General features: G+C 39.8%; 1 pseudogene; it reads right to left on the reverse strand.

Moving 5' to 3' along the window:
* Positions 1-10,784: 10,784 nt before the first annotated feature.
* Positions 10,785-24,575, reverse strand: LOC137173782 (uncharacterized; annotated as a pseudogene).
* Positions 24,576-27,732: the final 3,157 nt, after the last annotated feature.

The raw sequence follows: 27,732 nt of genomic DNA on the forward strand, positions 1-27,732 counted from the left end.
GAATCCTCCGTGAAGGCAAGGATTAGACACGGAGTTCCACAAGGTTCTGTACTTGGACCAATTCTATTCACCTTGTATATGCTTCCTTTAGGTAATATTATTAGGAAACACTCCATAAATTTTCATTGTTATGCAGATGATACCCAATTATATTTATCAATGAAGCCAGATGAAACCAATCAGTTAAACAAACTCCAAGCATGCCTTAAGGACATAAAGACCTGGATGACCTGCAATTTTCTACTACTAAATTCAGATAAAACTGAAGTTATTGTGCTTGGCCCTAAACACCTTAGAAACACATTATCTAATGATATAGCTACTCTGGATGGCATTACCCTGGCCTCCAGCACCACCGTAAGGAATCTGGGAGTTATCTTTGATCAGGATATGTCCTTTAACTCCCACATAAATCAAATCTCAAGGACTGCCTTTTTTCACTTACGTAATATCGCAAAAATCAGGCACATCCTGTCCCTAAAAGATGCAGAAAAACTAGTTCACGCATTTGTTACTTCTAGGCTGGATTATTGCAATTCCTTATTATCAGGCTGCCCTAACAAGTCTCTAAAGACTCTCCAGCTGGTCCAGAATGCAGCTGCACGTGTACTGACTAAAACTAGAAAAAGAGATCACTCTCTCCCATTTTAGCTTCGCTACATTGGCTTCCTGTAAAATCTAGAATAGAATTTAAAATCCTTCTCCTAACTTACAAAGCCCTTAATGGTCAGGCACCATCATATCTTGAAGAGCTCATAATACCGTATTATCCCACTAGAACACTGCGCTCCCAGAATGCAGGCTTACTGGTGGTTCCTACAGTCTTTAAAAGTAGAATGGGAGGCAGAGCCTTCAGCTATCAGGCTCCTCTCCTGTGGAACCATCTACCAGATTCGATCCGGGGTGCAGACACCCTCTCTATGTTTAAGAGTAGGCTTAAAACTTTCCTTTTTGATAAAGCTTATAGTTAGGGCCGACCAGGCTCGCCTTGGATCAGCCTTTAGTTATGTTGCTATAGGCCTAGACTGCTGGGGGACTTCCCATGATGCACTGAGCTCCTCTCTCCTCCTCCTCCTCTCCATCTGTATGCATTCATGTAACATCAATGCATGTCAATAACTTTGCTCCTTCCCCGGAGTTTTTTGTGTTTTCTCATCTCACAGGAAACCCTGGGTTCTGGGCCGAGCCTTCGCGGTCCTTCACAGTCCTGATGGCATCCTTCCCTGGCTATTGTCCCCCTTCCCCCTTTCCCTCTCTCTTTCTCTCTCTCAACCCAACCGGTCAAAGCAGATGGCCGCCCACCAAGAGCCAGGTTCTGCTTGAGGTTTCTACCCGTTAAAGGGGAGTTTTTCCTTACCACTGTCGCCAAGTGCTTGCTCATGGGGGAATTGTTGGGTCTCTGTAAATTAAAGAGTACAGTCTTGACCTGCTCTATGTGAGAAGTGCCTTGAGAAGACTTTTGTTGTGATATGGCGCTATATAAATAAAAATTGATTGATTGATTGATAATGATTCTTGCTCCAGCATCACTGAAACAAGAACATTTCTTGATTTCAAAACTGGTAAAACAATCAGAGAAATTTTATTAACTGTAACACCACCTTTGCAGTACATCGTCTTGTTTGTAATTTGTTTTTGTTTTTTGTTTTTTTTTACATAGGATGTACAAAAAGATGCCTTAAAGACAGAGTCTTTGAACACAAATATGCAATACAATAGCAAAATGTGGATTATCCAATTGGAAAGCATTTTAAGGAGGTATATAACAGCAATGGTTGTTTATTAAGAATTGAGAATTTGGAATGGGTTAAATCATCCGTTAGAGATGGAGACTGTTTACACCAAGCGGCAACAACCACGGCTTGAAATAGAAGCCATTGTGGAAGTACAATTACTTAAGTATAAGTATTTAAAGTGCAATACCACTGATGGTTGCTAGGTGCTGGCTTCATTATGGTCTCAATCACTAAATTCAGGCCTTGTAATAAGTGTGCTGGTAGTCATTTTGGAAATTATTGCCATTAATAAGATTTGAAGATGAATATTAGGCTTTGGTGTCTGCCGTGTGGGCTGTGAATGACAGCTGTGATAGTAGCTGTGACAGCTGACTCACCTGCTGCTCTCCTCGGCTCCAGGACTTGCACTGAGTTAGACTACTGTTGCAATATTTCACTAATGTTACTTGTGTTAGTGTTAGTTAGCTAAAATTAGCCCAAGTATGAAGCGCTTGGTGTTTCCAGTAAGCTAGCATTAGCTTGGGTTCGAGGTAGAGGGACATGTTTCAAGAGCATTATATGATTTGATTTATTGATTGGGACAGTGTGCAGTTTTAAACATTAAAGATGCACTGCACCGGAATTAGCTCGATAGTTCCCCACAATCAAAACATACAACAGCACACCAACAAACAGTACAAAGCAAAAAAACAAAAAAATAAAAAACAAAAAAACAAAACAAACGAAAAAAAAACACACAGAACACACCACAGAACACACAAAATACAAAGCTACACACAACAGCACATCACATACACCCAAAATGTCAATCAGAAACTAACAATGCAAACTAGACTCAGTGGTCACACAGCTGATTGGTCTTTAGTAATGTTTTTAGTTTGGCCTTGAATGTACTGATAGAACTACAGTTCTTCATATCATCAGGTAGGGCATTCCACTGAGTTGTGGCTTTCACAGAGAAAGCTGACTGCCCAAATGCAGTGCGACGAAATGGTATGGTACAATCTTATATAGAGGATATTCTAGAGGATCTAATAGAACTTACTGAGCGAGTGTACACAAAGTCACATAGTGGAGAAGGGGCCAGACTATTTAAAATTTTATAAACTAGGCACAAATTTGAGAATAATCTAAAATTGTCAAAGCTCAGTAAATTGTGTTTCTCCAGTACCCTACAGTGATGGAAATGCATTGACACTGAGTGTTTAGAGTTTGTTTGTATAAAGACTCAAGTGGTTTTATGGCTGTTTCTCTAGCCTGCCCCCAACATGTGATGCAATAAGACATATGGGAAAGAATATTAGAGATATTTAAAATCAGTAACTATGTCAATTATTTCACCTTTGATGAAAATATCAGCGTTAGGAGGTTGTACCATAGTTTTAGAGAAAAACATACCTTTTGTCTTGTTTACATTTAGATTCATAAATGATTGATCAGGCCAATGTGTGATCCTTTCCAATGCAATTGTTAGCTGCTAACTCAGCTGTTTTTGTATGTGTGTACACAATGGTGTCATCTGCATACATTTGTAGATGTACATCATGACACTGTTGAGGGAGATCATTAATATATAGGCTAAATAATAGGGGACCTAACACTGACCCTTGTAAAACACCCATTGTGCAATTCATGTTACTGGACAATGTGTCACCAACTTTAACACATTGTATCCTATTGGATAAATATGAAGACATCCATGCCAGTGCTCTAGATGAGACATTAAATTTAGAGAGTTTTGATATAAAAACATTATTATTGACTGTATCGAATGCTTTACGCAGATCTAAAAATACAGCACTAACTACTTCTCCTTTGTCAAGTCTTGATTTAATTTGCTCTATTAAGTGCAAGGTAGCAGTTTCGGTGGATTGATTTGCTCTAAAGCCAAATTGAATACAATGTAGACCAAAATTGCTTGTATTAAGAAATGTTGTCAGTTGTTTAATGACAACTTTCTCAGCAACCTTTGAGAGTACTGGCAGTATACTTATTGGTCTGTAGTTACTGGCTTCAAGGCGGTCTCCAGATTTAAAAATAGGCGTGACAATAGCACATTTCCAGTTATCAGGAAAGGAGCTGTGTTTAAAAGACAAGTTAATAAAATGAGCAATAGGGGGAGTTAAATTATTTTTGTGTGATTTGACAATCATAGTGTCAAATTGGAAAGTATCTCTACTTTTGGAGCTTTTTAAGGAGCTGATGGTTTTGTGTACTTGTAACTCATTAGTTTCTACCAGCTCGAAAACCTGGCCTGGAGCATCTATAGGAACAATATCCAGTTTCCTTTTTGTAATTTTTTTTCCTAACTCATATACAGACTCAAGAAAAAAATCAATAGTCCTCAGTAAGAAACAGAGCAGTCATCTTTTGTTACCACACCTCCAAGCTTCAAAGTCCTCTCTCCAGATTGGAAATTCAGCAATCACTCCAACCCAGATTACGTTGTGGAAAAGAGATCAGACTTGGTTAGCTGAGATTGTCTTTCTTTCTGAAATATACTGTAGAGCCAGAAAACAGATTTAAGTCAAGTTGTTTTATGCAAACAAATGATAGCACCTTGCCAAAATCACGTGACAAAATGCCGCAGTCCATGTCGATTGGAAGGTTCTGACGGTTAATAAATTAAAATGCCACACGTGTCTTGACAGGGTGTCTCCATAATGTGTTAAGAAATGTGCGGGTGGTATTTGGCACATTAAGACTGTAATCTTGTGATAGTGTATGTGTTTGTGTGTGTGTGTGAGAATATGAGTGTGAAAGACAGCAAGAATACAGTACCACAATTTCTGCATACAAAACATGCATCGTTGGGGACACTATGTACATTGTTCAGTATATTTCAGAATTTACACCAGTTATAATACACCCTTCACATGGGGTTGGATGTTTGGTTTAAGAAGTAAAAAGTGAGAGACACCAAGTCATGGGTTCTTCAAAAAAGAAAAAATTATGTGAATGCTATTTCCTGCATTCATATGGTGAAGCATTAGTGAGTCCACCGCTATGCTGACATGACATACTCTTCTCACTGCAACATATATCTCTGCACCCTATTCATATTGGCAATGTATCTAAGACATCAGTTCCATGGATATATGAAGAGAACTGGATACTGTGTTCCAAAATGGTTCCCCATTGATACCAATGAAAACTCACTGGGTGTATCTGATGAAAACATCTTGGAAAAAAAACCCAAAACAAAAAAAAAACAAAAAAACAAAAAAATGGAATACAGAGGAGGTTGTTCTAATTTTTCAGCCTTCGGCAGTGTTTGCAGATCTTTCTCTGAGGCTGCATACAGCCAGAAACAAGTTCTACTAATTACAGTACAATTACACATTGTGTCCTTACCCTCACATATTGAATCCATTATGTTAAATAAATTGGACATAGTGAATCATCCTTCATTATGTGTCACCAGTGGACCTGCTGATATAAACACAGTGTATATGTTGTACATTCTGAATATGCTGTAAAGTGGTATGCTGTTCATCTATATCCTCATAGTATTTAAACTTAACACTGTAATTGCAGGTTGCTTTATAATTACCCATATTTACTGTATTTCTGTCTATTAATATTTTGCTAATTCACTTTCCTTGCATATCATCCTATTACTTTACCTTCTGTTGCAACCTAAATTTCACCGAAATTCCATCTTGAAGTCGTACTGTTTGTGGCTGGGTTTTTATGTTTGTTCTGAGCCTCCAACAAAGCATGAATAAACCCACCATTATTTGACTTACTAGAAGTTATCCTCGTGTGAGGATGCATGATGATGACTGTTTTTAACATAGGTTTCCTCATATTTGCTGTGGTTATCTCACCACCTAGAAAACAATTGCATGCCAAGACATATGCAGCATGCATGCATGCAGAATATCTTATTTAATAGGGTCTCCGTGGAGCCAAATTGTATCAAGTTGAGGGTCAGTAGTCTTTCTGGGAGGTCCTTGACATACAGAAATTTTTGGTCAGTCCCTGTCTGATCTAACCTTGTCAGCAAAGAGACAACAGCAGAGTAGTAACGAGGAGTTGAGGAGAGATATGGAAAGGGGGGGTCATTCTCTCTCCTCTAACAGATAGAAAGATCAATGCCATTGTTTTCTTTAATATATACAGGTCATTCACTAAACCATAAGGTGTTTTTATAAATCTTATATATTCAATTTTCCTTTATTTGGTTTTCATTTTAGCATCAATAACAACATCATTATACCTTTAGCGGTTATTGCTCAGACAAAAGTAGGAATGTCTTGATGTGTTTCAGCCACACCAAAGAGGTGGCTCTATGGTTGGCAGTGTTGGTCGGTCCACCACTTTGATCCAGAGATATCTTGACTATTGGATGGATGGCCATTATATTTTGTACAGACATCCATGATCCCTAGAGCTGAATGATAATTCTTTGAACTGTGCTATTGTAGCTTACACATACAAACCTATAGGGGAGATGTGCTCTACTTCTTAAGATATCTTGACAAGGTAAAAATGAAGTGTAATAGCATTAACATACTAACATAAACATGGAATAATGTCTATACTGCAGATCATTTTGAAGTGCTCCTGCTTTCTTTGCAAGTCATTATATATTTTTTTCTGCCTTAAGTTTAAAATTACATTTCAAAATTCAAAATTATTATTTCAGTGTCAGAACTGGGCCAAGGTACCACATTTTCATGTATTTTATATGTTTGCTGACTTTTACTGTAAACTTCTTCTAACCTGATATTACTGAAATAGATAACTTTTATCTGAAGTGGGTTATAAGCATGTGGAGTTAAAATTTTGTACATGTTCAAAGTCATTGCTTCAATTATCAGAATCAACCCATAACTCTATTTTTACTTCAAAATCTCATTTGCTTTTTAAAAAGGATGGTTTTGTTGTGTACCTCCAGGAAAACATTCAGCTAACATTCTGCAACATGTATTAAGGAACTAATCTAAACACAGTCCTGCAGTGGATTCATTCCAGTCCACAGTGATGTGATTGTGTGCTCAATCTTTTTGGATTCTGCTTCAAAAGTGTGGTGTCAATCAAAAAAAAATCCAGCCTGCAAAATTTTGTATCTGTCTTTGAAATTCTCATTTTCTCTGCAGAGTTTAATCAGCCAAAGTAAAAAAAAAAAAAGCTTTGACAACGTATAAAAAACAAATGTGCATTGTTTATTTACTGCTTTTCAAAGCCCCTAGAAATGACTTGCAGAATCAGGTCAGCTAATTTCAAAGATAAATGTGTGGGCTGGCAACTCTGGGTTTAGAGAACCAGGATTGTAGGGTCAGTACTTCATGTCATCAGACTGGTGAGGACATTTGAACAGGAAGTTAAACTGATGACTATCATCCCTCCTGCTCATAAAGTTGTGTTCAAACTGAATGCAAAGCACCTTTTAGAGGTGGCACGACTGTATATAAAGTCAGTGCAAAAACTAGAGTGGATTTGAACAAACATGAATTAGATGTAGGAAGTGTGTACTGAAACAAAGATGAGTTAATGAAAGTTGAAAATGTTGGCACTTATCTTTCCAAACTGTGGTTTTAGGATATTAAAGAAAATGTTGGTCTGGCAGTCAGAATGTTGGTCAATCCACCTCTGAGGTCTGTACTGAAATATCTCAACAACATTCCCATGGATTCCCATGGGATTTGGTACAGACATTCATAGATACTAGCGGATGAGGCCTGCTGACTTTTTTTTAATCCCCTGACTTTTCATCTAGAACCATCACCAGGTAAGAAATTTTAACTTAATACTTTGTTTTATGACCAAATACCTGCAAAAACTAAAACATTCCCATCAACCTTATCAGTGCAAATGTTAGCATGATAACATCTAACAGTAAGGTGGTGAGCATGGTGTGGTTTTAGGGATGCCAATGTCATCCTGTCAGTTGGTCAGTCCTCCACTTTGGCCCAGACTAATATATATATATATATATATATATATATATATATATATATATATATATATATATATAGTTTGGTGATCCCCAGACTTTTTCTCTAGCGCTACCATGAGGTTGACATTTATGTTTTTTGAGTGAAATATCTTGACAATATCCCAACAACTTTTGAATGGACTGCTATGAAATTTTGTTTGCACATTCATGTTCCCTTCAGGATGAATTGTAATAATTTTAGTGATCCCTTAACTTTTCATCTAGTGCCATCATCAGCTCAAACTTTTTGTCAACAATTTGTCCAATACTTTATTTCATGACCAAATACCTACAAAACTAATGACATTCCCATCAGCTATGTCATTGTGAGCAGTTAGCTCAAAGCATCACGTACTTGAGTACAGCCTCATAGAGTCACTAGAGTGTAGACTTTTAGTCTTGTTTATCTGTAGTCCTTTTGGCCCATGAGAGGTTAACATAACTATGACTAGGGAAGGAAAAGAGACATTTTGGATCCCCTACTTTGTTTGTTGTTAGTGGTCATTTCAAAATACCCCTCCCCCTTTTATTTTTAAAGCCAGGTGGGCTCACGACTCACTAAAGGCATTTGTGGACCTATTATTAGCCTGGCAGTTGCTGCAGGTCTTTCCATGATGGATCAATAGTAAAGATATATTGTGCAATAAATTACTAGACCATCCTGTGATTGTAACATTGGATCATCCTGTATGTGCCAAGGTTCCAGCAACAGTATCTGCAGAGCTGAGGATGCAAAAAGAGCCAAGAAGCTTCAGCTTGTTCTCTTACTATAAACACAAGATTATATCCCAGCCAGAGGTTGTGTACAGTTGAGCATGAGTGGACATTTTGCTTTGCCTCGTAGTGTTAAGTCGCTGTACCAGGATCGATAAAGGTATTTCCACATATTGATCTGATGAAGGGGAAGATAGAGCAACAGCCATGAGGCTCAACACTATTAAATATAGCAAAGCTGAGAGTAATTTGTTTGCCAACATAAGCAGAAACAGTATTAAAAAAAAAAAATCTGAAGTGCCAGCATTTGTGGCTTTGTGTAACAAGCATCAAGACACAAGGACAGAAAAGAGATAAATAGAAAGAGAACAGGAGTAGAACATCATTACATTGTCACGCTGTTATTACACTTATGTTCTTTTTTACCTCAACCTCTTCAGGGAGGTTAGACTGAAAATCTCAGGCTCTCTAGGTTTATGAAATCTGTCTGATATGTCTGCATCAACCCCGATACAATGGAGATATGCATGCATGTACTGTATGCATGTGCATACATATGTATGTATATTTAAAGGTTAGACTGTCCCAAAAAAATGACCAGATCAGCTGTTTGTGCAAGCACCCTAAAAAATATATTTATATTCAGGTGACAGAGGCCCTCCATTGTAGTTATTATGATGGGAGCAAAGAAGGAAATCAGGTGACATTATTAAAGAGCAAAGAGAGGCAGTCAGGGTGGACGGATGGATCAGCGAAACATTAGACTTTAACACAGGAGTTCGCTGTTTCCTGTTTCCAACCAACAGTCAACATTCTTTTTTTAAAACCCTAACCCTTCTAAAGTTTAACCCAAACCAAAATGTTTCCCTAACCTTAACAAACCCATGATCTTTCTCTACACCCAAGCAGACCTTAACCATAGTGTTGTCACATCATAAAATATAGTTATTTTTCAACACTGATTTTTAATGGTTTTGGAAAGCACACACAGGGGCATCAGGTCAGAAAGCACATGTGTCATTCTGGAGTTCATGGAGGGGTCGTCACAGCTTCCTTTCTCTCTCTTTTTCTTTTTTTTTTTTTTTACAACTGTTAGACAATGCAGGTCAAACTTCACTTTCACTTTTGATCCAACAGTGGAGATCTTCTACTTCCTGCTGCAGTCTCAGACAGGAAGTTCCTGTCCTGAGCCAGCATATCCACTAACCTGTCCTCTCCATGACCTGAGGCTGAACAGCAGCCTTTATATATTATACAGGCATGCATCTCCCATGCATAACACAGCATTGCCATAAAGCCTGCAACAACAAAATCATTTCCATATCATCCATAACATTTTCATAATGTGAACGACCAGGTTGCTGTGTATTGGGTTCCTTGGGGTGAAAGACATAACATTTTCCTAGACACTGCAGTGGTGGGATCACTCGCACACACATACACACACGTGGTGGTGCACACACACTTATATCTGCACACTGCGGGATCGGGGGGGGGGGGGGGGGGGCTCTGGGACCTGCACTGGCATAATAGGCACTAAGTCATGCATGTATTCATGTAGCCCAGCAGCACAGCGGACACCTTGATCTCTGTGTCAAACACTGCTGGCTTTCACACAGGAAGTCAACACCTTTATACCACTTCAACCATGTCGCTGCTGTGCTGCTACACTTATGGCTACACATGTAACTTATGCTGCTGTTTTTACGGTCAGAACCCAGAGAATTAACCATATTTAACCCGTGTGTAGTCTTAACATTCTATATACTCCCCTTGTCCTAAGGATCAAAAATGACCCACCTTCACTAAATCTCTAAAATAAAGCAGCTTAATTTAATTTTAAAACCCTAATCTATGTTGCCTGAAGAAACAAAATGTTCTTCACACACTTTGTGAATATCTGGGTTTTCCCTCTTCACAGTGCAGAAAGACTGCATTTGATCAGTGGACACCACTTGTTTTTATTACAACACACCGGTCACCTTTACTAAAGTAGATGTTTTTTATTATTATAATTGCTAAAGGTACTGCATAGATGTAAACATTCATTTTTTTAGCAAGAGATAGCACTTGTATAGCCTAAGAAAGAAAAGCACAGAAAGTAGTTTTGAATGCATTTTAATGAGAGGAACAATAACAGTCTTAAACTTTTTTGGCAACAGTGATACATTCTTATATACTGAACAACAAAGAATTCAACTACAAAATACTAGTCTTCTCCCATATTTTGAACCATTGCCCCCACCCACAAGGTTTAGAAACAACAACAATAAAAAAGAATAAAATAAGATAATAGATACCAAACAAAAACATGAAGAACATAAATCAATTAACTCTAATTAGCACATGTAGGATGCAAGTGTGTGTGAATGGACTTTGCAGATGTATTTCTAACATTTGCAGCACATAGTATTTGTCTTAAAGTCTTTCTTTGGGGGGCAGGATTGACATCTTCTCTTGCCTGCCCCAGCTGCAGCCTCAGGTGGATCAGGACAAGATTCAGCCTCCTGGACAACTTTCACAAGGACTGCAGAGGCTGCTGTGCAAGGGAGGCACTCCCTTCTCTGAATGTGTGGGGTTACAAGTGCCTTTCCCAGCTTCTCCAGGAGCACCCTCCTCTTGTTCCGCTTATCAGGCATCCAGGTAGGGTTGATCATGTTCCGTATCACAAAGTCATTGTATGATGACACATCAGTGATGTTATGAAAGATGACCAGGGGCCAGCAGGCAGTCATCCTCCTGCAGCTATAAGTTCCGATCACCTTGTCCACGTTGTCCACGCCTCCTTTGTTGTGGTTGTAGTCCAAGATGATGGCTGGCTTCCTGTTCTCACAATCACTGAACTCAGCTGTTTTCTGCAGTGTACTCAGGAGGACCACATTTTTTATCCTCTTTGGGAGGTAAGAAACTAGAGTGGTGGTGGGGGTGAAGGCAAACTTTGATGAGAAGGCCTCTTTCCCCCTTGGAGTGCAGGGGGAGCTCAGGCTTGTTCTTTCTAACTGTGCCAACAATGGTGATCTTCCTCTTCAGGAGCTGCTGGCTGAGTTCATAAGAGGCGAAGAAATTGTCACACATGACATTATGCCCTCGAAGTCCATCTGTCATATCAAGCACAAGCCGCATCCCCTGGTTCTTCTGCGGGCCTCCACTGGTCTGCTTCCCTGTGCAGACTTGCATCTTCCAAGCATAGCTGGATTGCGCATCACAGGCCACCATATCTTGCTGCCATACTTTCCTGGCTGGGCATATACTGCCGGAAAGGACAGCACCCTTTTGACAAAAGAGATTACTATCAGTAATTAGTATCATTGTCACAGAAAACAATCACATAAATCACTGGGGGACGAACAGGCAAAAGTGGTCTTGTATGTTTGTAGTGTGTTCTAAGTTGTAAACAGGAGAGAAGGACTACACTCATAACTCCTGTGCAATCTTTTATTAAATTCTATAGATAAGCATTTCAACACATCTTACTTTGTTCAGGAGGTTTGACCTGTGAAAATAATTGAACTGAGACTAGCAAATGCCCATCTGTTTAAATGAAATGTGTATGTTTTTAGCAGGAACACTGAAATATCACTGATGGCATTACACTTAATGCAAAAGATCTCAACGGATGAGAAAACAACATAAACATCAGCCAGTAGAGTTCACTTTTTTGTTAATCCAACATTCAGAACAACTCTACAACATTAATATAAAACATTAATGACAGAGCTTTAAATTGACATTGTCTGTATAGTAATATCTATCAAGATGGCTGATGTCAGATCAGCTATAATCATTTTAACAGGCTGGAAGTATATTTGACAGCTAACCGACAATGTTGCAGTCACTTCTGGTCAGAGTGACCTGGTACAGTAAGCTGGTCACTCTGAACTACAGGACTGCATTGGGATTGGGATCCCATGGGACCCAACACATATCTTGTGGGAGCAGGCAGTTTTAACTTTGCTGCAGGTGGGAGCAGGCGGTCAAAAAATATACTGTGGGTCCCGGGATTTAGCCAGCCTGCAGGCCAACTCTCACAGGGTCGGGCTGAGTGCTTAGTCAGCACGCCTCCTGGTGCCCTCTGACACAACTACCTGCTTCCGCTCCTCCTCACACATATACACACACACTCATGAGTGCGCACCACCTGCTGCTGCAACCTGCCAACTTCACCTGATCGAAGACAAGGAACAGAAATACCAAACAACGCATGCATGTTTCATTATGCAATACTGCAGGTTATTACTACTTTTGTGCTCTTTTAGGAGATAAAGGCGGAGTTGCATGCCATCATCATTAGGAGCACTACTCCTGATCAATGCTTTAAAAGATATAGGGAAACTAGACAAAATAAAACACCCTCAGCAAAACAAACAACCACAGCCAACAACACGTTTTAAAATAATAAGATTGATTGATCAAATAGCCAGCAGCCTACATAGGAGGTAAGATTATTTCATACATAGTCCACATGAATAAACAACGCAATAAACGTCTTTTTGAAATCAAACAATCTATAATGGGTTTGGACTAAAAATATTCAGCATCTCCACAAAGAGCTTTTCCTTCTACAAATAGAATTTAATAACCTATCCAAGAATCTACTTAGAACAAAACACAAATTCTATGAACATGTAGACAAAATAGGTAGAATACTCACACATCAACTCAGACAAATGTCCAATAATTTCCAAATTACAGAGATATATACTGGCCCAGATATGCGACACTCAACATATTAACAATCAATTTTCAATCAAGAAATACTACTCAGATTTTCATCTCTTTGATATTGAAATAAATAAATAAAATAGATGCGCAATACAATCTTTCCTTGATATACTAGAGATTCCCACTCTCAATCCCGATGTTCAGACCTCTCTTGATGAACCACTTACCACCAGTGAGATACAAGCCATAGTTCACTCCACACACAGCGTAATGGCCCCAGGACCAGATAGGTTTCCAGTTGAGTATTACAAGGCTTTTTCTTCCAAACCAGCACCCATTCTTAAACCAATATATGATGAAACATTTGAAAATGGCAGTCTACTGCCAACTTTCACACAAGCAACTATATCAGTATTGCTAAAAATAAAGGATTGAAATGCACTTGACAGCTCATTCGACAGACCCATCAGTATCCAATGTTGTGACCACTTAAACAAGCTGAAACCTACAATTATACATCAAGACCAAACAGGCTTTATAGCAGGGTGACAATCGTTCTCCAATGTGAGGCAACTCCTTAATATATTATATTCAACCCATCCAGTACAGCTACCTAAGGCAATCTTATCACTAGATGCTGAACAGGCATTTCATAAGAGGGAACAGTAGTATTTGCATGTAGTCTTAAGGGAATTTGGATTTGGGGAAACATTCTGGAAATGGATTAGAATTTCATATGACAGCCCTAGATCTGCTGTTAAAAAAAATGGCTTGATATCACATTATTTCCCAATATACAAGGGTATCCGCCAGTGCTGTTGCTTCTTGTGTTCAATTTAGCCATAGAACCTCCGCTATTACGATCAGGAATGACAGAGGAATTAGGGGTATTACAAGGGGAGATATAATCCACAAGGTTTCACTATATGCCGATGACCTGTTTCTCTATATAGCCAACCCGGTACAGTCCATACCTCACCTCTTACTGCTACAGGAGTTTGGGAGCTTCTCAGGCTATAAATTAAATTTAACCAAAATCTTACTTTTTACTGTAAACAACAATGGTAAATCACTAAAATATGACCAATTCTCTTTCAAAATTGAACATCAATGATCATCATACAAAAGCAGATTTAGAATGGTGGTCATGCCTCCCAATTTCATTAGCTGGGTGTGTTAATGCCCTCAAAATTACTTTCTGAATTTATTTCAAGCACTCTCTGTCTGGCTCCAAAGACAATTCTTTGTTAAATTAGAGAAATATATCTCAACCTCAAATGAAGATGATCTATTTGGAAAGACCTAAATCTGAAGGAAGGCTGGTTCTCCCTAATTTTCTTCATTATTACTGGGCATCAAATATCTCCAAACTGACATACAGGGTGATGGCATTTTCTGATATCGATGAGCCTGTCTGGGCAACAGTGGAACTCACCTCACATACATCAATCTTCCCATTCTCCCTGTTATCTGCTCTATGGTCAGTATGCACTAATACTAAGATTTTTTCCGACCTTGTAGTGTTTAATTCCATTAAAATCTGACTTTCACAAACATTTCAATATTATTCAGATGAATGGCTTTTGTCCTGTCTTTCAGTCATCTCTTCACACTCTCATGAATCAATTTAAATTTTGCTGGGTGGCACCAACACAGATTAATGTTCTTTGAAGACCTATTTGATGACAAATCATTCATGTTATTTGGTTTTTTACACAAAGAGCATGATATCCCAAGATTAGATTAGATATCTTCAAGCTTGCAGCTTTGCTTCCAAACATTGCCACACTGACCCCAAACCTCCAAATAAAGATTCTACATATGAAATATTACATTTGAATCCATTTTACAAAGGCTTAATTTTCTGGGCATATAATATTATCCAAAATATTGATCTGTTTACAAGGACTAAAATACGCAAAGCCTGGGAACACGACCTAGAAATGGTAATCCCTGAAAGTGTCAGGGTAAATTGCATCTCTGCTATACATACTTCCTCTATTTGTATGTGACATGGGTTAATTCAGTTCAAGGTGTTCCACAGAATACATTACTCCAATGACAAACTAGCTAAAATATAGCCATCTATTAACACCACCTACACTAGATGCTGTAACCCAGTCTTGTTAGGCCACATGTTCTAGTCCTATCCCTCCCTAATCAATTTCTGGTACTCCGTATTCTACCTTTCAGTTCTATGTAATACACCATCTTTGGAGTAAGGCCGTATTCAGACCTAATCAGGCAGTGCAGCAAAAATGCCAGTCCTCCCATTCATTGCAATTGGGGTAGTGCGTTTAGGCTGCAGCGAGAAAGTTGGTCCAGAGTTAAGTTTTGAGAAGCGCAACCTGACGTCACACTGCAGTGGCCAATCACAGCTGGCGATCAGACTGATCAGATAAACACTGCCATGAGGGAGTACAAAGACGCAGGACGGGAGGACATTTCTCTTTGTTTGATAATGTTAAAAATAAAGTTAGACTTTGCTGTCAGCTTCCAGACTAATTTTAAAAAGGTCGAGAGAAAAAGAGAGAGAGAGAGAGACAGAGAGCAGGTGTGGTAGAGTGAGCTAGAGAGTGAACAAAGAGAGGTAGTGAGAAAGCTGGTGAATTAGATCAATAAAACATTATTATCTGATTTTTTCACAGCAATTACGTTCTAGAGCACAAACACGCCCACACCCCCACACACCTCTGCTCAACCCTACAGCGGTGCTCCATAATGCCTGATTTGGTCTGAATACGGCCTAACACCAGTGGAAATTCATGCCACAAGCGTGCAAAAGAAAGGAATAGCATATAATAGTCTCATAGCATGTAGACTAATTCTCATGAATTGGAAATCCAACAAACACCCCCTTCAAGAGATGGATACGGGAGGTGCTCCAGCTTGAGAAAATAAGAAATACAGTGAGCAGGTCCTATGACAAGTTTACTAAAGTATGGTCCCCATTTATTGAATATGTAAAGGAACTGATTCTCTGATATATCATACCATCTGACTGATTTTTTTTTTTTTTTAAAATACTTACTATCTATAATAATATGTATTTATTTTATTACTTTTTATTATTATTCATGCATTATTATTCAATTTATTCCTTTACTTTTTTCTTCTCTCTAAAATTTGTTGTTTGGTAATTTGCTGAATTCCACTGTTCTTTTCTTCTGAGTGTGCTCTTGGTCCCAGGGGAGGCAGGGTAGGAGGAGGGGTGGTAATGTTTGCACGAGTTCGGTATGTTTGTACATGTGTGATGTCACAACTCATGCTCACCCATTGAACTCAGATTTTCAATGAGCACAGAGAAACTTTCCTCTTCTGCAGATGAATGTGAACAGCTTCCTAGTGTCAAGTTCTGCACATACATCATTCTGTCCAGTGAAGCTCAAACATCCAACTGAAGGAACAAGAGGAAAAACCTAATTTTGAGTAGAGGGAGACTTTAAGTAAAAGATCTTAATACTCTTCCATTGACAAAATCACTTACTGTATGTCAGTTTTCCCTGTGGGATGTGAGTGAAAGACATCACACACCATGCTATAGATCATCAAACATGCTTCATTAAGTTAACATGACCAGTGTGTGCAAGTGCATGTGAGTGTGTGTGTGAATACATGATAGTACAGACAGATGAGAATGAGAGGTAGCCATCCGGGTGCTGGGTGCCACAAATTCATTTGGTGGCATTTGAGAAGAGGGTCCCTGGCCATGTTGGCACTAGGAAAACAATTAGCCACAGAGCCCAAGTTAAATGAAGTAGAAAGGAAATAGAAACTTGATGACCCTGAAATGCTGGTCCTCTGGAGGAAGGACACACAGACACACAGTGCTGAAATGAGAGAGAGCTTCTAGAGATGTTCTATAAGCTGTAGATCTATACACACACACTCCCCCCCCCCCCCCCCTCTCTCACAGGTCCAGGATCATCATTGTTGATGGATTAAAAGTCCAGTTCGAATGAGCTCGGCCAAGAGAGTAATAAGCGGTCCTTCTGGCTCCACTGTCACTTGTCAGTGCGTGCCTGTGTGTGTGTTTGTAAGAATGTGTGTGTCTGAAACAGTGCCAGCAGCCCAGTGCAGTTCACTCAGCAAGATGTTAAAGATAATCAGAGGCAATGGCCCTGCATAAACCCTCGCTAACTGGCAAGCTTGCTACAATATGCTGCCTAGTGAGGTAAACTGGCACAGTCTCTTTTTCTTGCACACACACACACACTCTAGTACACAAACGTACCCCGTTTTTTTTTTGTTTTTTTATCACTTTTCTTTCTCTTTCTTCTTTTTTTTGCATAAAGTATTTCATCATTAATTCTCTTGCAAAATTGCTGCAAATAGCCTAGATAAAAAGTCAAACACATGTTAAAGAGAAGTCAAATCCATCCATTCTCCGCTGCTTGTCCTGGTCCAGACTGCAGTCACAGCATGTTAAGCAAAGAAGTTTTGACGTCCTTCTCCCTACATCCACGAGCTCTGGAGAATGTGGCTGCTTTATCTTGCCAGAGACAATAGAAACCATTGTATGTTGAGTCAGTTAAAGACTGCAAATGCATTCTATGGCTATTGCTGAAAAATGAAACATAAATAGCATCAAAGATTGATTTAACAAAGGTAAGATTCTACAACCACACACACAGCTCTGTGAGACTGTACTTAGGCATAGGGATACTTTGAGCTTAATGCCAATGTCAGCATGCTAACATGCTCAAAATGCCGATGCTAATATGCTGATGCCACAATTACAGCTGAGGCTGGGGATGTCATTAGTTTTGCAGGTATTTCATCATAAACCAAAGTGTTGGACGAATTAACAAAATGACGTGCTGGTGGCTCTAGGAGATTGCCATAGTCAGCAGGATTCATCTTCAAGGGACCATGAATGTCTGTTCAAAATGTATGGTAATCCATACAGCTGCTGAGATGTTTCAGTCTGGACCAAGGTGGTGGGCAGACAGACACCAGAGAGATACTGCAAGAGCATTTATGTATTTTTATCCTAAAATTCTCTAAAAATATAAATACAATGACATATCATCAGAGCAGTGCTGTGCTGTGGCAGAAATAAAGACAGAATGCTTTGACATTAAGTTGGATGCTAAGAAACATCTTTCTAAAGCAAAGCACTGCGTGTCTAATATGAGAGGTGATCGTGTGACAGTCACAGAGATATTAGAGCAGAGAATATTATATATTATATTATATTATATTATGTTACACCATCAGCTGCAACACAAGGTGATACTGGACAGAGACCTGCAGAGATACACAGAGGCAGCTGTCTGAGTGAGAGTTGCTGCACCAAAATATGCCAATAAAAATCATAAAATCTAAAAAAACCCTTTCAGTAAATTCGCAGCCATGATGATGATAATATGGTGAACAGAATATTAATTTTGTGTTAATTTTGCTTAGTTATATATTTTATTTTAGTTGACTTTGGCATCATATTTAAACTCCAAATTCATTCAGATTAAGACATTATAAAGGCAGAGACTATCTGTAGACCACTTATAAATTCTGTTCATACGAAAGTACAAGATGATTGATGAATGTCACAAATGTTCTTAAATCACTCGTATGTGCTGCTTTATAACAAATCTGTTTGTACAACTGGTTCTTAAAGCCCGTTGTCATCCCTAATAATCTGAAGGATTATCACTTTAAAGGTTGTTTAGACAAATGGCTTGAACTGCACAATAGACCTCATGCAAGAACCACTTGTATGAACAGATTCCTTCTTAAGAGGCTTGCACAAGAGATTTATGAACATTTGTGGCATTAATCAGTTTTCTTGTAGAATTTAGAATTTTCTCTTAGGTACAAACTGAATGAACGAGTGGTCCAGACCTGTCCTTCGTGTCATGAATAGATCATCTCTGCCTTTCTTCAAAGGGGAGAAACACTTGTTCGATTTAGAATTACAATGTCCTAATCTGAATGAATTTAGAGTTTAAATATGATACTGAAATTCACAAAATATATAACTAAAACAAACTTAATACAAAATCAATATTCTGTTTGCCATATTTTCATCATCATTGCTGCCAGATTACTCAAAGATTTTTTTAGATTTCATGATTTTTATTGGCATATTTTGGCACAGCAACTTCTACATTTCAATAGTTGCTAGGAAACTTCTCACTCATTCCTACAGATGCGTTGTTGTCTCTCTGCAGGTCTCTGTCCAGATTAATTTTGTGTTGCAGCTGACAGTGTAACATCACCTGCTGTAGGCAGGCTGTATACTTCTCTCCTCTGATATCTCTGTGACTGTCACATGACCACCTCTCATATTAGTCATGGAGCGCTTTGCTTTAGGAAGACATTCTTTAAGCATCTAGCTTAATGTCAAAGAATTCCCTCTTTATTTTTGTCATAGCGCAGAGCTGCTCTGATTACACGTCAGCTGGATGCATATTTTCTGATTGTTTCAGAGTCTCTACTACTGGCACTCCTAAATTTGTTATGTTTTTTTTTTTTTCTCCTGATTCTGAAAGCAGTGCTTGAAGCTGTGCCATGTTTTGACTTTTTGGGAACTTTTTTTGTGAATGAAACTTGCACACAAACAGAGTGGAACATGGAGCCTTATATAGCAATTGTAGGGAAGTGGATGAGTGATCATATCTCACAAACACACACCTCCTTATGAACAGGTGACATTCATCAGGCTATGCAAATAGGAACGGCCCAAGCCCCTCCCCAACCAATCTGCATGACAGAAGCTGCTTCCTAGGCTTTCATGCTCTCGCCAGATTCCTCAATAGCTTGTGCGTGTCCAGCAGAAGCACCCTCTTAGAATGGCGGCCAGTTTGTTGGCCCTTGCCGTACTGACTCCCGTTCTCTCCAGTACTTTGAAGTTCCCTTTGTACTACTTCCCACTGACACCTTGGTCACGTCTGGGTTGAGCTGTTTCACCACCTTCCTGAACTTCTTGTACTTTATGACATTCTCTCACTCCACAACTGGCAGTGTATTCTTGGACTTCTCAAAGCAAATTTTCATTTCCAGGATCATGGTTACCTCCTCCCAAGACCACGATGAGGTTGGGTACTCCCACGGTACCCTCCTCAGTGGTGAGTCTCTTCTCCCTCACCATGTGCCAACCTAAATCTTTACCTTCTGTCTTTAGGAGATTGCATATATATGGTTTTTCATGTGATTTTCCCTGAGCTCCATGTATTTCCCTATGATATGCTGTATGGTCTCCTTTTCTCAGTTGCACAATCAGCATTGCTGCAGCTGTCCCTTGAACCCTCTGCTTCTCATCAGTAGCGAGAAGATGGGAAGCATGTTTGTCCACAGTGGTACCGCCATTATCAGCTCAGACTGCTTGAACCCCTCTCCATCCAGATCTCCCAACCAACCATTGGACATTTTGTCTCCTTTTGACCCCTGGAATGGCGGATATATGCCACCAACTTGATTAGCCCTAGTCCGCCATCTTTACACTTGATGTACAGCAAGCCATCCATCATGAATGGCTCCATGTGCAGCCATCTCTTAAACTGAGCCTGAATGTTCCTGTCACATTGGTTCAGGAGTGTCTGGCTGGCCATACTGTGATCTGTAATGTAGATTACCCTGGGTAGGGTATATGTCTTCAGCAATTTGACCTTCAGGGTTGGTTTCAACTGGGCTTTTGAGATTTTCTGGGCCATGTCAAGAATTATCTCAGGATCCCCTCCCAGTGAATTATCTGGACGCTCAGATACTTCACTGTTTCCTGAACCCTCACCTTATGAATGTGCATTCCCATGAGTGTCCACACCTTTCACTGGTTGATAACATACTTCTTTGGGCTGTTTCCCAACCAGAAATCAGTGGCTTTTCTTTTGGTTTGTTCTCAATCCCATGAGACTAGAGAACTTGTCCAGCATTGCAAGGTTCTCGGACATGCTGTCCCAAGATCTGCTCAGCAACACCAAATCTTCTGCAAACACCAGTGAGGTTATGGAGAGTCCCTTGAGAGCACTTCAAGTGTATCAGCAGCTAAGCTTTATCTTTGGGGAACACCCCCAACTCAGGGACTGATCTCCATATTAGAAAATGTGCATCATGCAGCAGGTGGATGTGACTCCCCTCGTTGAGACCTTCTGATAGACGTCACAGCGGAGCAGAGGACAGAGACTGAGATAACGATGTAACCGACCTGCACACTGGTATTTGACATGTTTTTTTTTCTTCCTGAAAACAAATCATTTTTAAAATATTTGTCTGAAACAAATATTTGTAAAAAAAAAAGTGCTTTGTAAAGTAATGTATTTGTATTCAGGCACACCCCTAGTACCTAGTCTATTTTTGATGGAAGCCGCATCAAGCTACACAGAGCAGATCAAGTGTATTGCAAAGGTTGTGAAATATTATAAAATAAATATTATAAATTAAAATTATGATGTTCCTATCCAAACTGTTCCTGTGACATAAAGGAATCGCAAGGACTATTTTTTTCCCATTGTTTTTGCTGTTGTGTATTTTATATAGTTCAAAAGCAACTTGCACAATCCACCAACAGTGGATGTGAAAGACAGGGACAGATCTGGTACCCCTCTATCGATATTTGGATCTGAGCAACAATCCAGTTGCTGTACCCTTGGTATTTTTCACCACCTACAGAGGACCACATCTGGATCTCCAGCCCCATCACGTTCTCTACCCACAACCTCCTGGGAGAGGGATAGGCCCTCTAGGTCCTGTAGCCCCAGGGGGCAAATGTCCACACCAACAGTGGCAAAATGTGCTACAAAAGACAAAAGGAAGAGCCACAGACCACAGACATTGGGGAGCAGCTGATGTCTATTCTACAAGAGCCAATTCCCAAACTGCATATGCCAAATGATGAGCTGTATGAATCATACCACTTTGCACTAAGCCATGTGCCAATGTTGCCCAGACTGGACAAGGACATGAGGCAACAAGCCAAAATAGGAATTTTGAACATTTTGCATAACCTTGAAAAAGGCACAGCCCAACACCACCAAACTACTGTCCCCCAACAAGATACAGCTGGTTGGCAACCCATTTACCCTCTACCACACACATTACCAACTCCCCCCCCCCACCCCACCCCCACCCCCACCCCCACTCGGGATATCACAGGGCACTCCAGTCACACCTCCAGGCCAGTAGGCTTTCGGCCAATTACCCATCCCCCACAAAACATCACAAGACCAACAGGACCATTCACTAAAATGCTGTCCTCCAGCTGTGACCCACAATGGGAAGACATGAGCTAGGGGGTCTTACTTCACAGACCTGTAGTACAAAGCAAAACATGCTCAATTATAAATAGTTGCCTGTTTTGAAAATGTGAAAGTGTTAATTTGTTTTGAAAATGCCTCTTTTTTACTTTTGCTATTTTAAAAAGTTGAACAGTTATTTAATATATTTGTTATTTTGCAATGTTAAAAAAATACTTGGGTGAGAATTTTGTATATTGAAGTTCCTTAAGCTTGTGGTAAGTGATTTCTTATCTATGAAATTTCTAGCTTACCTCAGTCCAACAGTCAGTCTCTGCTTGGGTTCTATGGCAGCTCTGTAATTTGTTGATTGTCTGGTCAGTTCAGGGCCAGCGAGGGACAGAAGTTTATCCATCTGCTCTTCACTCATCCAAAAATATTGATTATGGCATTGGCTCTCCAGCCTCAGTTCAGCCACAAGATGATAAAAATCCATTTGTTGTCTCCTTTGCTGGTTGAGGGGATGCACCCAAAACTGACTCCTAGTCCTTCTACAGCCCCCAACCCCTCCCCCATAGACTTTCAAGTGGCAGAGAATGCAAGTGTTCTCCTCCTGCTCACAGGTGAGGTATGTGAAATATAGATACAAAATAATTATGAGGATTAATGTATCTTTAACGCTAAAAAGGCCACAAATCTTTGATCCATGTTATTAACTTTATTAACTTTGTCTGTAAGCTACAACACAACAAATAGGACATAACAACAATAAACACAACATGAAACACAATTAAACCAGACAAAAAAAGAAAACATTTAACTACGTAGCCTACTTACCCATGGTAGAAGCACAAACACTAAGGAAAAAAGACCAAATCAACAGCAAGTTAATGTCGGACAGACAAAGAACCTTGTTGTTCTCTTTATACATCCATGGTTGTTACATCCATGTTGTTGGGGATCTTGAGATTCCCACTTGATCTTGCAATTCTCGTGTGATCTCGTGATCTCGCAAAGCCAGCTGCCTCACAAGGTACAGGCAGCATTCTGCTTCTGAAACAGCGGAACACGATGCAGCCATGCCCAGTGGAATCAAGGTGTGAGATCTCTGATTATAGAAGAGGATTAGGACAGCACACGTAGTGAACTGATTTTAATTTTGAATTGCCACGATTGGACCTCTGATTATCTCATCAACTCCCCTCTTTTCCAGCACTTCCATATTGTGTTTGTGCAAGACTGTGTCAAATGCCTTTGCCAGGCTGATGAACACTACTGCGAGGGTTTTCTTGTCTGTCTTGCTCAGTCTGGTGAGTCCCTCAAGGACTGTCAGGTTTTCTGAAAAACCTGTTGAATCGATAAAGCCCCACTGGCATGGGTGTATAGCACAAGCCTTGGCCAACCATCACTTCAGGATGCTTGAGAAGGCTCTCAGAGTCACTTAACCAATGGTGATTGGATGCCAATTGTTAATATTGTCTATTTTGTCCTGGTTGCATGCCTTTGGGATCACAGTTGTCCTGCTTCTCTTAAGGCATTGGGGCAGTCTCCCATTGTACAGTGTGGCACTGAATAGGTCTGCCAGTTTTTTGCCTTTCTTATCCCATCATAGAAGGGTATTCCTCCTAATGCCATCAGGTCCAGACGCACTGGCCTGGCACATTCTCTATACTGTCCTTAACACTTTTGCAGGAGATAACGGAGGGAAGAATGGGTGGCTGTCAGTGTCTGAGAGAGACACAAACTGTCCAAAGCCCTTGAAATTGATGCATGTTTCCCAGATTTTTTGTATGTACCAGTGACCAGTTGACAATCAATCTGACAAGTCAGATGATCCATGCTATCCAACACCCATCTCACTGCAGAGCTTGATTTGTCCTATATTTAGTCTGCATGTTCTTGTATAAGTCTCTTGTTCTTTTTGAGGCATTTACCTGTCACCCTGGGAGGTCTCATTGCTCTCCACATGCACTGGCGAGTGCTTTTCTTACACAGCTTTCTAATCAACCCTTGCACATATTGGTTGATTGCCTTGGGGGAGGAGGAGAGTGGTGGGATGCCATCCGCACTGGCAGCTATTTTTCGACTCCCCTCAAGGTGCTTTTTCACCTGGGCAGTTGTAGACCTGTGCAGGAGTTCCACCACAAGATCTGGAAGTGACATTGCACCTTGTGTCACAGCTGTGGGGGACTTGTTAGCAGCTTTCTGTACTAGCTTCCTCAGGCTCTTGCATTTGGTACGAATCGGCAAGTCCGCCACAACTTTGTTGAGAAGGCCTGGCGTTCTTCCTTTGCTACTGAATAGCTGCATTAAATAGCAAGACCTCTGCTTGGGTCCACCGGACATTCTTGGTGACGCTCTGTGGTTTAGATTGCGACCTGCTTACATATACTGCTAGGTGCTTTCTCCTCTGTTGGTTGGACAGGCCCTGTTGTGAGGAGAAAGTCTTTGGGCAAATGTCACAGGCATGCAGTATCTACATATAAAGAATTTCTTGCTCAACAGGTGTGTGATCATCACATAGTTTATATATATATATATATATATATATATGCCATAATTCGACAGCCAGTAGATGTGCTCTCTCTGGCAGCCATCAGCACACCTGTAGTGACACAACTTTAATAAATATGCAACCCTGTCTCCTAGAAATGGCATTTATATATGACTAAATTGTTTTCCCAGCTATCTGGATTATGTTCCCAGGCATTTTGTCATTATGTTGAGAGAAAATGTAATTCAGCCTGCATTACAATTCAATTTAGTCATATGAATGTAATTTCTAGGAGACAAAGTTGAAATATGGCAGTGCTGTTACACTGTATTCTATGACTGCAGACACTCAAGGTCAAAAGTGAAATGTAAAGTCAAAGTTTCCAATTAAAAAATAATTAATCATACACAAAGAAATAAATTTGACTTAAGTCAATATTAATTGATATTTTGACAACTTTGGGGCAGCACAAAAAGCTGTAAACACAACATTGACACAACATATAAGGTATACCTTATAAACCTTATAAGGTGATAATATATAAACAAACACAGTTATTATATACAGTACATCAGACACTGATCCACATTAGCATTCATTTGTTGCCCAATTGATGAATGTAAGTCCAATGTAAGCCTCCTTTAAGCTCTGTTTTGGTCTCCACCAACTCATGAGAAAAATATCTGTCTCCATAACTGCTGAATGCTCCACTATTTTCATAGTCTCTAACTTTGTGTGTCTGCTGTTTGGTGCTGGGTAGGTTGTGTACAGTGGGTTTATCAGTGCTTTTCATTGAAAACAGCTGCCCGCTGCTGCTGGAAACCAGACTGATGAGAGTGGATAGGCTCAACTAAAACAATTAATAAATTTAAAAAATGATTACAGCAGCTATAAAGCTTTTTAGAATGACAAATGCTTTAGAAAACATACCATTTCAGAACATTAATTTCAATTGTTAAATTTCTAACAGCAGTATTTCTGTGTTCATAGAATAGATATTTATCCAAACAGTAGGATTGGTGATTTTGTATTCACAACCTCCCGATGAAATAGGCTACAAAAGCATTATATTTAGACACTTAGGGCCAAATCCAGAAAAGGGTTGTGCGGCTTTTGCAGCCGCTAAATTGGTGCAAATGAGACAAAAGGATAGTGTGTAATTCACAGAGCACCCGCAAAGGGTGAAATTCACTGCAAACTGCGTTGCCAAGCAAATAGCATCATGGGACGCCTGTGCATTTGCATGTATGTAAATTAGCTAATATTCATACATGTGGTGCAGAATTGGCCCCTTTCTATGCAAATAAGCATTGTTGTAAAAACCATCTAATTCACAAAGACCAGCACAAATTGCCACACACAGTTAGAGTGGTGCTATTAATGTCTTCAGAGAGTTGGTGTTAACTATGCTCACACTAACTCCTCTCACTCTCTTTCTGTCTCTCTCTCTCTCTCTCTCTCTCTTCAAATCTTCAAGCTTTTGAGGCTTGAATGATATTGAATTGATATGTGATGATATCAAGGGCAAAACCTTCAGTCAGACAATGAGGGAGAGTCAAGTGGGTATGGGGTGGTAGGCTTATCTCGGACTTTCAGCTACTTAAAAATAAAAATCTCCTGACAGTGCTGATGGAGCTCAGGATTCATCCATAAGTGCTGCTTTATTACAAACAATTCTACTGTATAAACCTGAATCTGTGTGTGACAGCTGACCTGTGTAGATGTGTAACAGAACACAGAACATTAATAACCATCAGATCCTGACCTATCTGGTGTTAATGGAGTTACTGTTGCTGTGCCACGTGTGGTTTGTGATTTTGGAGAGCTCTGTATGTGCACCTCTGCTAATTAAAGACATGGAATTTGAGGCTTTTGTGCTCTCTGCAGTTTTCACTATGGACCAATCTGTGTGCTGTAATGTGGAGAAAAGCCTGAAACACTGGAAACTGCTCTATTCACTCAATAAAACGCAAAACAAGGGCAAACTGCACTCAGCTGCAAAACTTCATGGGCATGTTTGCACTGGCATATCATTAGCGTAAAACCTTTTGTGAATAGGTCCTTAAAATGGGGCAGATTGCAGGTGCAAATGCTACGCAATTCACAGTGCTATTAGCGGGCGGAATCCATTCTCGGTGGATCCGACCCTTATTGTATTATATTTGCATATATTTTTTAAATGACACTGAATAGAATGACTCATGTAATGCAAAAGGGTAATAATGCTGATCTCACTGAGAATCAACAGACCAGTTTTCAGATTTTTACAGATTTCAGCTCCTTGTTTAGGTTCAAAGGACTGTATGGTTTAATCTTTGTGACACACTCCAACCCTTCCGTATGTAAATATGGTTAAGACAGTTCCACCTTATGATCTCACTGAAGCTAGTGTATTGAAGAGATGCTGAAGTAATTAAGTGAAGAACACTGAACGTCTGGCAGAGCATAGAGGGCCAGGTATTGTTTATAGGAGTTGCTCAACCAAACTGGAACTAAAACAACAGTAAATATTGGACTGTTGAGCACATGACAGTCTATTGGACACATGACTCCACTGGGATGCTCATGTTGCTCTGTGTACTGGATGTTTACATATAGGCAACTGTTTGGTAACACATTAGACATACCAACTTGGTAATCCATTAGTACATCAACACTCATTACTGTGAGAGTGTTTTCAAATATTTCTGCAGCCTTGTGGTCAAACATTGCAGAATGCAGTTTAATAAATCCTTTTTGAAGTGGAGCCAGTCTTGTCTGGGTTGGATTTAGCCAAATTAAGGGGCCAGTATGTTTCAAACTAAGTGCTTGTTGGATTGTTGAACAGCACTGAATCCTCCTCTTCCCACAGCTTCCCAATGTAGAAATATGAGGTCTGTTTCCAACAATTTCTGTGACTGCGAAAACAGACAATCGAATAATCATATCCACTTTGCTCAGAGATTGGCCAGGTGTGTGGAAATGTGACAGTAAGCAGGGTTTTAAAATCTCTCTTTAAAATCTCTTTTG

The sequence above is a fragment of the Thunnus thynnus genome, chromosome 21 (genome assembly GCF_963924715.1).
Source record: "Thunnus thynnus chromosome 21, fThuThy2.1, whole genome shotgun sequence".
In the NCBI taxonomy this organism is placed as follows: domain Eukaryota; kingdom Metazoa; phylum Chordata; class Actinopteri; order Scombriformes; family Scombridae; genus Thunnus; species Thunnus thynnus.